This window comes from Coturnix japonica, chromosome 2 (assembly GCF_001577835.2).
Source record: "Coturnix japonica isolate 7356 chromosome 2, Coturnix japonica 2.1, whole genome shotgun sequence".
NCBI classification, from domain to species: domain Eukaryota; kingdom Metazoa; phylum Chordata; class Aves; order Galliformes; family Phasianidae; genus Coturnix; species Coturnix japonica.
Window position 1 is genome coordinate 111,613,458 of NC_029517.1, and position 13,073 is coordinate 111,626,530.

The window sequence follows — 13,073 nt, forward strand, 5'->3', positions numbered from 1 at the left end:
TTGAAATAGCTTTTCAATGCAATCTGTTCACTCCTATTGTAAGTGAAGAAAGAATGTAATTATTGTTTTCCTTTGAAAATATGTTTTAAGCAACCAAGATATCTTCACTCCTCCAGATCACAAAAAGTCCTGGTTTTCAGAACTAATAATTATTTCCAAAGATCTTTCATAAATTAGTTGTCATTGCAATGGTATTCTGCCAGAGAATAATACAGAAAAAAAAATACAATCTATTATTTTAAAATGTAAAATAATAACAAAACAAAACAATAAGAGACCACACACACAAAAAAAAAAAAAAAAGAAAAAGAAAAAGAAAAAAAAAGTAAAAAGAGAGAGAGAGAGAGAGAGAGAGAGAGAGAGAAAAGAATTTAAGAACTGTTACATTCAGAGAAGCATGTCAATGACTGACTATAAGATGTCCATTAAAATGTAAGTACATTTAGTGCTTGTAAACAAACATGAAGTGGTACAGTGAATCTGGACAGTAACGTTGCTGCAGTTGAGCCAATAAAAAACAAACACAGAAATAAGTGGCACACATCTCTTTGTTTTTCCTTTGGAAAAAAAATAAAAATAAATGAGGTGCAAAGACCTCAAGTCTGTGTTAGTCATAAGACCTTGTGCCTGAAAAAGGCTTCGCAGAAATCAGTGGAATGTTACAGAAAGGCTGGCTTCCATCTGTATGGACCAGCTTGCAGGATTGGGATTTAAATATTTAATAAAAATTAATAAAATATAAAGTTCTAATATTCTAAGATATCATCATTAAAGGGAACATAGCTAGTGCTTATTTCTCTTGAAGTTATTTCCAATAAGCAATGGCTCCTAATCCATATCCTGTGGGGAAGTGCTGTGTGAGATCTTGTGAACTTGTTCTACATCAGATGGAACTGAAAGGTTAAAACTGAACACAGTGGGAAGGACATACTACAGCGTTGCTTTCAAAATGGTACTGTCACAGAACTGTTACTCAGGAACTGTGATGGCTGGCAACTATTATTATGCACATTTCACTTAAACCAAAGACAGACTTTTCTGGATTTTTTTTGTTTGTTTGTTTTTGTTTTTGTTTTTCAGTTTGGATCTATTGAACAGATTCATTTTTAATACACTTGGAAAACAATCTCAGTCTTCTTTCTTCGTGCTTTGAGGAAACAGAAGGGTTGAGCCAAGTTTACTTTCAGAAAAATTCTGCACTTGCAGGTGAAGTTTGACAAGAATGTCACAAGTTACTTTTTGTTTCATTTCTAGCAATTTCAAGCCTACAGCCTATTCAGAAGTAACAGCCTGGAGACATTCAAATTTCACATTCTATCTCAGCTGCACTTGGATTTCAGAGGTTTTTTTTATATATATAAATATATATAAATTATATATATATATATATATGTATGTATATATATATATATATATATATATATTATTTTTTTTTCCCATTCCTTGAAAATTCTACTGTTACATCTGGGAAACTGTATTTTTTTTTTTTTTAATTCATCCTATAGAAATTAAATTCTAGATACCTACTCTGAGATCCTCCTTCTGACACAAATCACGATGCTCACTGCTGTCATGGCTGATGATATTCTACACCTTGACACCCAAGTTTATATTCAGTCCATGAGTTAAGCTAATTGAATAAGAGACACCTGCACAGATTTTCATGAGTCTCTTTGATTCAGTCTTTCCAGCTTCACTCTGTGGATTCTCTGCCATGTCAGAGTAGTGCAGTTATTCAAAATATCCCTTAGTGTTGTGTGTCCTGGCCACAATGGTTGAGAAACATGAGGAATAAAAAGTGTATGTTAAATTGTGCTGCTGGGGTGGATCCAAGTAAATAATGATTGTGTTGAGCAAAAGCATTTATTTGCCTGCCATTGCTATGGTTATTATCAGAACTCTTGCTGGTTTAAGACCAGCAGCCAGCTGGGCCTACTGTTAAAAAATATTGTTGTTGCTGTACTGTGCAATGCCTTATAAATTCCTGCTGGGTTCATAATTAATCAAAAGAACAACTAGGAATATTACAAGGACTTGTGAGTGGCTTGATCTTTCTCAGCATCTACAAAATTTCCTGAACCTGGAAGATGGGATCTGGATTGACATAGAAGTCTGGTAAAAATAAGGTAAAATGTGTTGGTATAAGTACAGCAGAGTTAGCCTTTTTCTTCTCTTCCCCTTGATTTCCTCTAGTACCCGTGAAAAATCAGTTGTTGATGTGGCAGAACTACAAGGACATACCATTGTCTGATTTGGAACAAGAATGAATATGGTCTTAATTCAGAGTTGAATTTTTTTTTTCCTCTTGTCACTGAGACTTGAGTTTCAGCCCCATTCTGCATAACAACTTCACATAACTTTTTTTTTTTTTTTTTTTTTTTTGGTCACCTGAAGATGTTTTAACATTGAAACTGGTTGAGCGGAAGAAATATTAGAGTTAAAATCTCTGGATCTGTGAAAAGTGTCAGGGAAAGCAGAATTGTGAAGGCCAACCAATGATAGCATGTGTAGCAACAGCTGAAAAAATAAATAAATTTGGTTCATTACTAGGTTTAGTTTATGTTTTCACAAGCCCTTAATTCACTGTAATGCTTTGAATAGTCTGGCTCCAAATATAGAACATTTGAGGAAATTTTTCTGGTAGCCTTAAAGTGATACTGAAGAAAATGCAAATTATTAGATATGCTGAAGGCCTCTGCTGGAGGCACATTTTCTGAGTGACAGTACCCTGACCATAAAAGTCATCTCCTACAGCTTAGGCATATAAAATCTAGACATCTAAATTTTAGATTACTATTCTCCTGTTAGAAATAGAATTAAAGAAACAAAGGTCTTTATGAGTCAAATGACTTACTTAAAATGCATGCCACACTGTCTGTATAAAGTTAGATAACGTGACTCTCAACCTCAGTTTAATTTAATATGTGAACTTTTAACTCCCTACAGAGTGAATCAACATGGAAACTTGTTAACCCTTCTCTTTTGTATATTTAATTTATTCACAAGGCAAAATTTGTTGATTGTCCTGTGTTTTGAAAAGTTGTTCTGTTTTAAATAATAGGAAGTTTCACTTTGGGGGATTATTCTTTGTCTGAGAACAGTTTTGAGGTTTGAAACAACTCTTCTAAACTTTCCCATGTGAATGCTTTGCAAACCATTTCTGAATTAAGAATGAAAGATTATGGATCAAAAATCTTGGGAAGGTCAGTCTCACTTTGAGATCTAATCCTGCAGACCATGAGTGAACAAGTTTTTCCCTAGCACTCTAGTAAGCACTGTGGGAGACAATGGAGCAGGGTTAGTGTTCATGAACTTACACCAAGGCAGTACTCTACAGAGCCTTCATTTATACAAAGCTGACCATTTATTTGGACTGTGATATTAAGACAATTTTCTTTCTTTATTATAAAATGCTTCTTCTCTTCAGCAGAGTTAAAGGGAAGGCTACTTGGGCTCTAGCAGCCCATGATAAAATACACAATATGAAAGAGCAGCAGAAATCATAATCACTACTAAGGAACTTAAAATATTTTGGAGGACATGTGGTAAATAAAATCTGGATATATGTGTGTTCATATTAAAAAAGAAAATGAATGGATATAATAAATATTTGTTGTAGGTAAGACATCATGCAAGTATCTGTGGGTTTGTGTTATCTTACTTGATACTAGGTGCAGACTCATTGTCAGCAAACATGACAGGGAGGTTCTGAAGTTGCTTCTGCTCAGAGCACTGGAGGACAAGAAGCCTGGTTACTACTATTACTAATCATACTAATAATAGTATTATAAGTGCTGTAGTGGCAGGAGATTGGATTCAGTGGTGCAGAAGATTCAGCCAGGAGGCCTAGTTTTGGGTTTCAAAAATGCTATACAAGAGAGAATACAGTTTCTACATTTATGCCTGTTTTGTGCAATCATACCTTCGTATACAATGCTACCATTCTGATCTTGATTAAAATGTCCAATACAGGAATCTTATAGATGTAGAAAGTTGTATGGTAAAGAAGCCAAACCTCTGGTTCTAATTGCTGGTTTAATCCCAAGAAAACATAGTGTTTTCTGTTGACTTTGCAAGGTAAACATTTTATAGTTGAATTCCGAGTCTCAGCTGAGGCTCTGTATGACTCAGTTAACACCACTTGCTTATGCAGCAACAGTGAAAAAGTTTGCACTTCAGTAGATACAACTCAATTCTGGCATAAATGATGGTTATGAAATCAGTCGAGGTGAAGCTAAAACTCCACTACAGAATCTGGGCCTTGGATGTAATCTCATGTCTAAGATCTCATCATAGAATATCTCACCAGGAGGTCTCTATATTTCTTGCAGGTTTTAAATTAGACTGCTTTTTGTCTTGCTATCTTGACTGGCTTTTGTCGTTTGCCTTAGAGTAAGGGCAGAGCACATTAAAGTTTTTCTTATGTCAAAATCTTGTAACAACTTCTAGAATAACAATTAGGCAGATCTTGCTTTCAGTCAATATGTTTCCATCATTCAATCTTCTATTTTAACAAGACCTCTTATTACAGGATTTGAAAACCACTGTATGAAGATGAATGTTGCAAAATATTTTTTGTGTTCTGCTGTTTCATGCTGAATGCTAATGTTGAAAAGTATTTTTGAGCTATTTACTTGGCTGCAGTGAATGTGACATGGTGGAGTTCAAGAACCGTAGGGCAGGAAGTAGGCTGCAGAGCAACTCTACACAACTGTGAACTTCAAGAAGGTGAACTTTGGCCGCATCAAGGGTTTACTTAGTAGAGTTCTTTGGGATAAATCCCTGGAAGAAAGATGAGTCCCAGAAAGCTGGAAAATCACATCCTCCAAGCACAGCACTGAAGCATCTCAACAAAAGGAAGGCAGCCAAGAATGTCAGAAGGCCTTCAAGGAAAAATGGTAAACTCAGACACAAAAAGAAAGCCTAAAAAAGGTGGGAGCAAAGATAGGTAGCCTGGGAGCAATAAAGCAGTAATTCTCCTTAAACTGGAAATAAATTGATTTAACTAATGAACCACTTTGTGGATAAAGAATTAACATAATCACAGAATCACAGAATTTTAGGGGTTGGAAGGGAGATCAGAGAGTCCAACCCCTCTGTAATGGTCAGCTGAAGGAGTTGTGTTCAACGGCTCTATGTTCGGATGTAGACCAATAATTAATAGTGTCCCTAAAAGGTCAGTATCGGAACAGGTGCCATTTAACTCCTTTGCTGGGGACATAGTGAGATTGACTGCACTTTCAGCAAATCTACCAAGGATACCAAGTTCAATGGTGCAGCTGATGCATTAGAGGGGCCCTGACAGGCTTGAGAAGTGGTCCCATGTGAATCTTATGAAGTTCCACAGGGCTGAGTGCGAGGTTCTGCACCCGGGTTGTAGCAGTCCCACTCATAAACACTGACTGGATAAAGAATGGACTGAGAGTAGCTCTGAGGAGGAGGACTTGCGGGTGCTGATTGATGGGAAGCTCAGCACGAGCCAGCAATATGCAGCCCAGGAGGCCAATCATATCTTGGGCTGCATCAAAGTAAGCGTGACCAGTAGGATGAGGGAGATGATTATCCTTCTTTATTCTGCTCTTATGAGACCCCACTCTTGGGGCACAATGAACAAAATGAATAGCATAGTTTCTTATGGCCATGCATTATGTATCATAATTTAATTTCTTTGTCCTTTCTTTTTTCTTATGAATTTATTCTGAATTTCCACCTCATCACTCTATACTCTGATTTTAGAAAACACAATACTTAAGAAGAGTGATTTCATTATCATTTGGAGATGTTGAGGCGAGTTCTCTGGCTATCCTGTAAAATAGTAATGCATTATAACGTTATTTAAGATAATTCTTGAGTATGGGTTTGCTGTGAAAATTTTCATTATGAAACAAATATCCTCTTTCCAAATTCCAACAGCTTAACAGATTTTGAGATCATAAAACATTTGCAATAAATAATGTATACGTTAAAATAGCTGAAATGTTAAGATTTAAATGAAACATCATTGGTCTCATAAAATTTTGTTTCCCGGGGTGTTTTTGTTATGATTAAACTGCAAGATTATCTATGTGCATACCAAATTGATATATCAATTTCAAGAATGATTTTTTCTTTCAATATATCTTTCATTTGTTGGTAGCAATTTATTCATTCTACTACAATGTAGTCAGGTTGGCATCTATATATTAATCTTTTTTAGGCTAATCTAATAAACTTGAAAGTTAGAATCTTTGGAAATCTCATGAAAGAGACTTTATGCCATAATATATTTTGTTACAGAAAATTTTTCTTGTCTATTGCTGTAGAAGCTTCTAAGTGAATGTAAATTATTCTAAATATTTTAAAATGAAACACTTCAAATTTATTCTTAAAATAAAACTTGGATGTCATCCTCCATACACTATCAGATGTTTCATTGTTATACCTCGCAGCTATCTTTGCTTGATGAACAAACTCAGGAAAAGCATCCTTAGTTATAAATTCAACTTTCCTTCTATTCAAACACATCTGTAAAAATTCAGATCCTACTGGCATTTTGTTTTCCATCATTTTTAAATTTCTTCTTGTTTTCTTTTGCTATGTACAACAAAGCCATAATAAATTCAAAAAGATGGACTGCTTTTCTGTACCAAATAGTGTTTGCTGAGTTTTCAGTTTTGCCACAGACAAATTTTGCTGTTTTATTTATCTCTTGGCTCAGAGTATTATCGTTAAAAAAAAAAAAAAAAAAAATCACACAGGACTGCAATGCATTTTCCCTGTAAACATTTCCTGTCCACAGTCAGTTCAAATGTGAGATTGTACAGGTTAAATATGTTTACGCTTTATATCACAACTGTGTTTGAATCGAGGACTTTAGCTGTGCTACTCTGATTTTTACTCTTCTAAAAAACTAACAGAATCTGTTGAGTTTGTTGCTGAGTAATCTTGCTACATGGTACGGGTATGAAAAATTAATATGTTCTTGCTTACTAAAGTGAACTGGGTAAAAGAAATCAAAATACTGATTGTGCCCTCCTTGGTTTTCTTGCTCCTTCTAGGACTTTTCAGGCTACAGGATCACTGACTGTATTAACACTGTCAGCAATCTAATTAAGACTACAATTAACTGAAGGGGAGAATAATCTTAGAAGTGTGTTGAGTGAAAAGCTAATGATGTTACTAGTCACTTAGTTTTTTGCTACTTCCCTAAATTTCTTTATTCTGATGGAGACAAAAAGAGGTACACTTGTGCATTTTCATACTGGATCTGGGATTCACTTCACCTTCAGCTATTTCTAATGAGGTTAATTGTTAGTTTTGCTTGTTTATTTGTTTTAGGGAGAATACCATGTGCCTGCACAAAAATGCAGTCCATTCTAATGCAAGTATGAATTTGCCTCTGAATATTTGTGCTGCCCCTTTTGATTGTTTCCAGCTCTGGGCTCTGACAGATATAATGCAATATGGGAGCATGATTTCCAGTATTTCCCCCTGTCTTACAAAATACCACGTTCTTTAACATACAAGATTTTGTAAATCATATTTGAAATAGTCTGTCATCAACAAGGAGGAAAACTAGGCTTCTAATCTGGGTTTGTAAGTTACATTCCTGAAACTTGGTTCTTAAACACTGTATTTCATTTTATGAAGTGTTGCTCCTTGCAATTCCTTTACAGCCCTTTATCCAACTTCAGTGCTTCTTGAGTGCTACTTCAGTGCTATTACACCGTGTCCAATTAAACAGTCCCAGGCTTTCCACACTGCCAGTCTGTTTGAAGTCAGATATATGAAGAAATCTGAACTTCTTTAGTCTTACAATCACTCAGGAAGTCTTTTAAGTGCATGCTGGCAATATTTTGTCTGTTTGTTTATTTGTTTGTTTCTCAGTATTGTAAAGTGTTGTAAGTTTTTTCAAGCATTTAATAACTGACCACATAGATTTTTAAGGTCCTTATGCACACTTACAATTACTTGTCAGGAGTGCTGTTATGAGTAAAAAGATTCTTCTACTGCATGGGCTTGCAAACCTGTACGGTCTGTATGATTCACTGCATATTCTCTGATAACCTAAAGAATCTTTAATACTTCTTGTATTGTGACACTCAAGACTATGTCTGGCATAGAATGCATTGCACAAAGTAGGATAAAGTTGATAAAGGAACATACACTTTTTTAGGGTACAAATATACTTTAATTATATAGATATCTTTCTCAGAAGACAATGAAATAATCTGAAACACTTCAGAGAAATGCAGATAAATAATGACAAATAATATTTTTTATTACTGATAAAAGTGATCATTAGTGACACAGAATTATTATTCTTTGCTGTGATTTTACCTCTGAATTAAGACAATCTATTCATAGCTGACATATACTGTATTTCGGAATTTATAAAAAATATTTTCTTCAACTATGTTTTGATACCTCTGTCTCTTGAAGGTAGTTCTCTGGGGTAGACAGTGTTCAACTTGATTTCTGTTAATGATGACGAAATCATCTGTCTTTCACATATAAGGGATACTTTTCAACAACTTTCATTTCTCTGAAATTTTCAAGATGTTTATAGAAATTCATATGAGCTCAATACGATTTAGATCTAGGGAATATTCCACTGTTTCTGCACAGACTTTGCCTTGATGAAATATAAGAGACAGATTCTCTTCTCAGGACAGAAGCCATCTTGAGAAGTCATGAACTTGCTCCTGTCAGTTGCCTTGTTCTTTGTCAGTCAGAAGTCCACTTCACATTAAGAAAAGCTGAAATCACTGACATGGCAGTAACTTGCAAACAAAATGCACTCATTGAGATATGAGCTTCCCTATGGCTTTTCTTTCTGAAGAACTACGGATCACAGAAATCTTTCAGTAAACAAAGTGAAAGACTATATTTGTAATTTTATAACACTTATAAGACTATAGGCTGAGAATCTGAGACAAGATTGTAAACAACTTGTATGCCCAAAACAGCACATGACAAAAGCTGAGTATTAAATTGAACATTTGAAGCAAAAAAAAAAATACTTGCTACTTTGTATTAGGATTGTGATAATTAGGTTTTCTAGGTTCACAATATTTTTTTTCAAAATGTGTCTGGAAATGCATAGAAACACTTGAGTTTCATCAAAATCAAACATCTCAGCTCCATTTCATGCCTAGTTGAGATCTAAAGCTTATGTTTTTCTCTGCCTTTGTCTCCTGACGTAGATTTAGTAAGTCTTATTAGCTTGTGACAAATGTACCAGCTTGGACAAGTATAAATATGACAACTACTTTATTTTGTGATAAATACCACCCCTTATGCTCAAAAGATTCAAGTGTAGAGCACTGTGAGTTTATATCATTCAGTGGGAAGGAATAAACATTTTGTATTCCATAATAAAAGAAAGAAAAATAAGGGTTGTTGAACCAAAAGGTATTTTCTGATTCTTACATCCTACATGTTTTCCAGTAAAGGAGCCTGAAATATTGAATGGGAGAAGGAGATGCTCTGTGAAAATCTTTAAGCCCTTTGAAATGAAATACATTACAGAAAGATGACAGGGCATGGTTCCCCCATACAACAGTGTGAGTAAAACACTTGACTTCTTTACAAATATGTTAGCAGTGTGTTAAGGAGTATTACAGAAGAATTTACACTTACTTTTAGGATGAAAGCTAATTAATAAATATGTTATCATTAGAACATTTGGTTGACATTTGGAGGATTGAACAATAGAATTTAAAAAAACTCAGGATTTCAGTGGATAATTATTAAGTAATTAAAAACATTTCGGTAGAAGCTATATGAACCTCACATTAACTGGCTTGCTTATGATTTCCGTTTTTCTACCATAATTGTTTACACTGACAAAAGTACTATTTGTTCAAAGACAGAAGAGATCAGAGCTGAGCATCTGCTTTGAATAGAGTTTAGTGATTTGAAAGGTTTTATAAGAACATACAAACAAATTTGGCTGAGTATTGCCCTGGAAGTTTAGGATGATTTGCTGATTAAACCTGCATCAGGTGCAGTGCAGTTTCTAAAACACTCCTACTAAGTGGGATCAAAATATCTGAAACATTTTATTCTTATCACGAGTAATGATTTTAGACATCAATAGTTACATCCCGGAAAAAAAACAATTTTCTGGATTATTGTTAATAAAATCATAGGAACTCAAACCACAATATTGTTATCAATCACACTACAAAATTTTCTCAAGGAAAAAAACCAACAACAATATTTTCATAGTAGCCACTGAATTTGGGATATGAAAGGGAAGATCTAGATTTTATACTGAACCTGAGTAGCAGTGTCCATCATAATCTCTGTGACATCAAACTTCCTGCACAAAATCCCACCAGCCTTGCTCTTGGTGATGTTTCTGTTTGCTGTTTTTTAGGGAGAACTGTAACCAAAGAAAAAAAATGAATAAATGTTATACCAAGAACATAAAAATAAGTTTATGTGCACACAGAAAAGTGGTCCTAGTAATGTTTTATTCTTTAAGTCTATTTTTGTGTTGCGTGCTTTCCTGTAGAAGTGAAGAAGAGAGTTTTCCCAGTTTTTCCTTGAGTTACCAGTTTCTACTCTGAGTTGTTGCAGGCTGAAATTCAGCAAATTTGTTTCTCCCCTACAGTGCCTACGAGCTGCAGCTTTCCTTACTCATCCTTACTCCCTGGAGAAGGCTGAATCTGTAGAGACCCTGTCTGTGTTGCTTTGAGATCACAAAACTTGTTCTGATTTGATACTCAGGGGAAACAGTAGGAAATGATGCAGAAAGTTTTACAGAATTGCCAACTCTACAGAGAAGTGACTTCTTTATTCAGTCACATTACATTACCAGACTTCAAATTTATAAACTAGGAATGCAGATTTACAAAATAATAATAATAATAATAATAAAATTAAAAAATATCAGAAAGTTAATAGAGTATCTTTTGAAAATTATTTAACATTTAAGATTATTTCTATCTCTCTCAGTGTGTAAGTTGCTCTTCACAGCTAATTGACTAAAATAAATCTTTTCAAGATCGGCATACCTTTGGGAGTTCTTAGAGCTGCAGTTCTGCTTATGCTTTGGGAAGTGTTTACTGAAGCCATTCAGATTAGCATTTCTTCTGTGCCAGATGAAAATTAATTTCTCTTCAATGTTTGCTGCTCTTTTCTTATTTCCTGAAAGTTAGTATCAGGTTATTGTCTTCCAGTGCAGGAAACTAAGTCCTTTCTTTCTCTTTCTCTAAAGTCTTCTGGTTGGTATTTTTACTCTTTTATTAGCACATTCCTGGCTTCAGGCTTTTTGTTGTTGTTGTTGTTGTGTAAGCTAACGTGAATATTGAATGAGGTAGCAGATGGTGATACTGGGAATAGGTCACTCTTAGTAATAACCACTGCATCCTTGACTTCTGTACTTTTAGGGGGAAATTCATGGTGCCCTGTGGTTGTCGTAGCAAAGCAGAAATGAAATATTAAGACAGTGATACTCATTAGCCTCCTGCTTGTCACAGTGGAACATTCAGTCAGTCAGAAAAAATGCCTTCAAATAACATGAGCTAATAAAACTTGTGGATTTTCATGTACTTGTTTTTGCATTTATAACTGGAAGTGTTTAGGCTCCTTCATCTCCTTTCTCAGACTACTCTTCCACATACTTGGCTTTCTCTCTGAATGTCTTCCTCTATTGGAGTTATAATTTTGAGTGTTTAAGTCTGGTTTCTTGAAAAATCTGTCAAGAATGGAAGTATTTCAATCACTACTATGGAAATGAAATAAGAAACTTGACAACCTATTTTGCATTGACAGTGATTTTTTTACAGAGCCCTAAAGACAGTACTAAAAATCTGAAAAACACGAAGTGAAAGACAAAGAGGTCTTTGATCCTTTTGAAGATTTCTACAGGGAATGGCTATCACAACTTGGTCTGTCATTCATAAAATCTTCATCATATGAAGATTTTAGTCCTAGTTAGAGGCAAAGTGTCAGTAGTCTTCAACAGTTTGATAAAAGATCTTTTCAAAATTCACTAGAGCCAGTACTATTGTTGCTCTTCATCTCTTATATCTTAATTTTGAGACTTTGAATTTTTCATTTGTGGAAGGTGTTCTGGCCTATGTTGAACGCTTCTGACAAGACTCTTTACAATTCAGTTCTAGCAATTTAGCATAAAGGCGTCAGAAAATGTAAGAATTTTAAAATTCTATTTATATTTGCCAGGTCTGGTTTAAAGGTCTGCTGCTGCCTGTGGTAATTCCACACATCCACTCTAGTTTAAGACAGCTCTAAGTATAGTTTACTCTTTGGAAGTGTGCCACTATTCAACAAAGCACTCAGATCTCACTAGGCCAAGAAGAGACTTCAGAGAAGAATTACTGTGTGAAAACCCAGCTTTGAAGTAGCAATTATGTTTCAACATCCCTCCTCTCCCTCTGCTTCCCGCAAGCTTGCTTCCTTCTGTATTTTATCTGCAATGATGCCAGTTCTGACATTTCAGCCTGTGGCTGGTGCCTGAATCTCTTCCCTCCATGCTCTCCTCACTCTACATCCACTTCTGTCATGCTATGCAATATTCATAAGATAAAAGGCTTTGGCCCTAGCACTGGCACTATGGCTTCTTAAAACCATGGCCAACACTGCAGATTGTAGTACAAACCTCCAGACTAACACTTTTCTAACACAAACCGAAATGTATGTGTGAATGTAAGTGTATAGTTTCCTGGCCAAACTGAGGGAACTGAAGATAGACATTTGCACCAAAAGAAAGTCTTCTAGGAAACTGAGATCATTTTGAGAAAAAAAGTTTGTTTATTATCAAGTTGTTTAGAATTCTTGAGAAATAACTGTGGTGTTAGATGATTTAGGTGATTTAACAACTTCATTAACTCTTGCTTTTTAACAATAACAATGTTGTTTTATAACAAAGAGAGAAAAACAATATCTCCTATCTCTTCCAAATTCTTTATGCATTTATGGCACTGTTTTCCAAGCAGAGTTTTCCTGATATTTGTTTGGATTATTGAAAAGGAAGCAGAAAAATAGAAAACAACCTCCAAATTAGAAATAAAATAACTACCACTAACATAACCTGCCAACCAAATCCTACAAATAAAATCTAA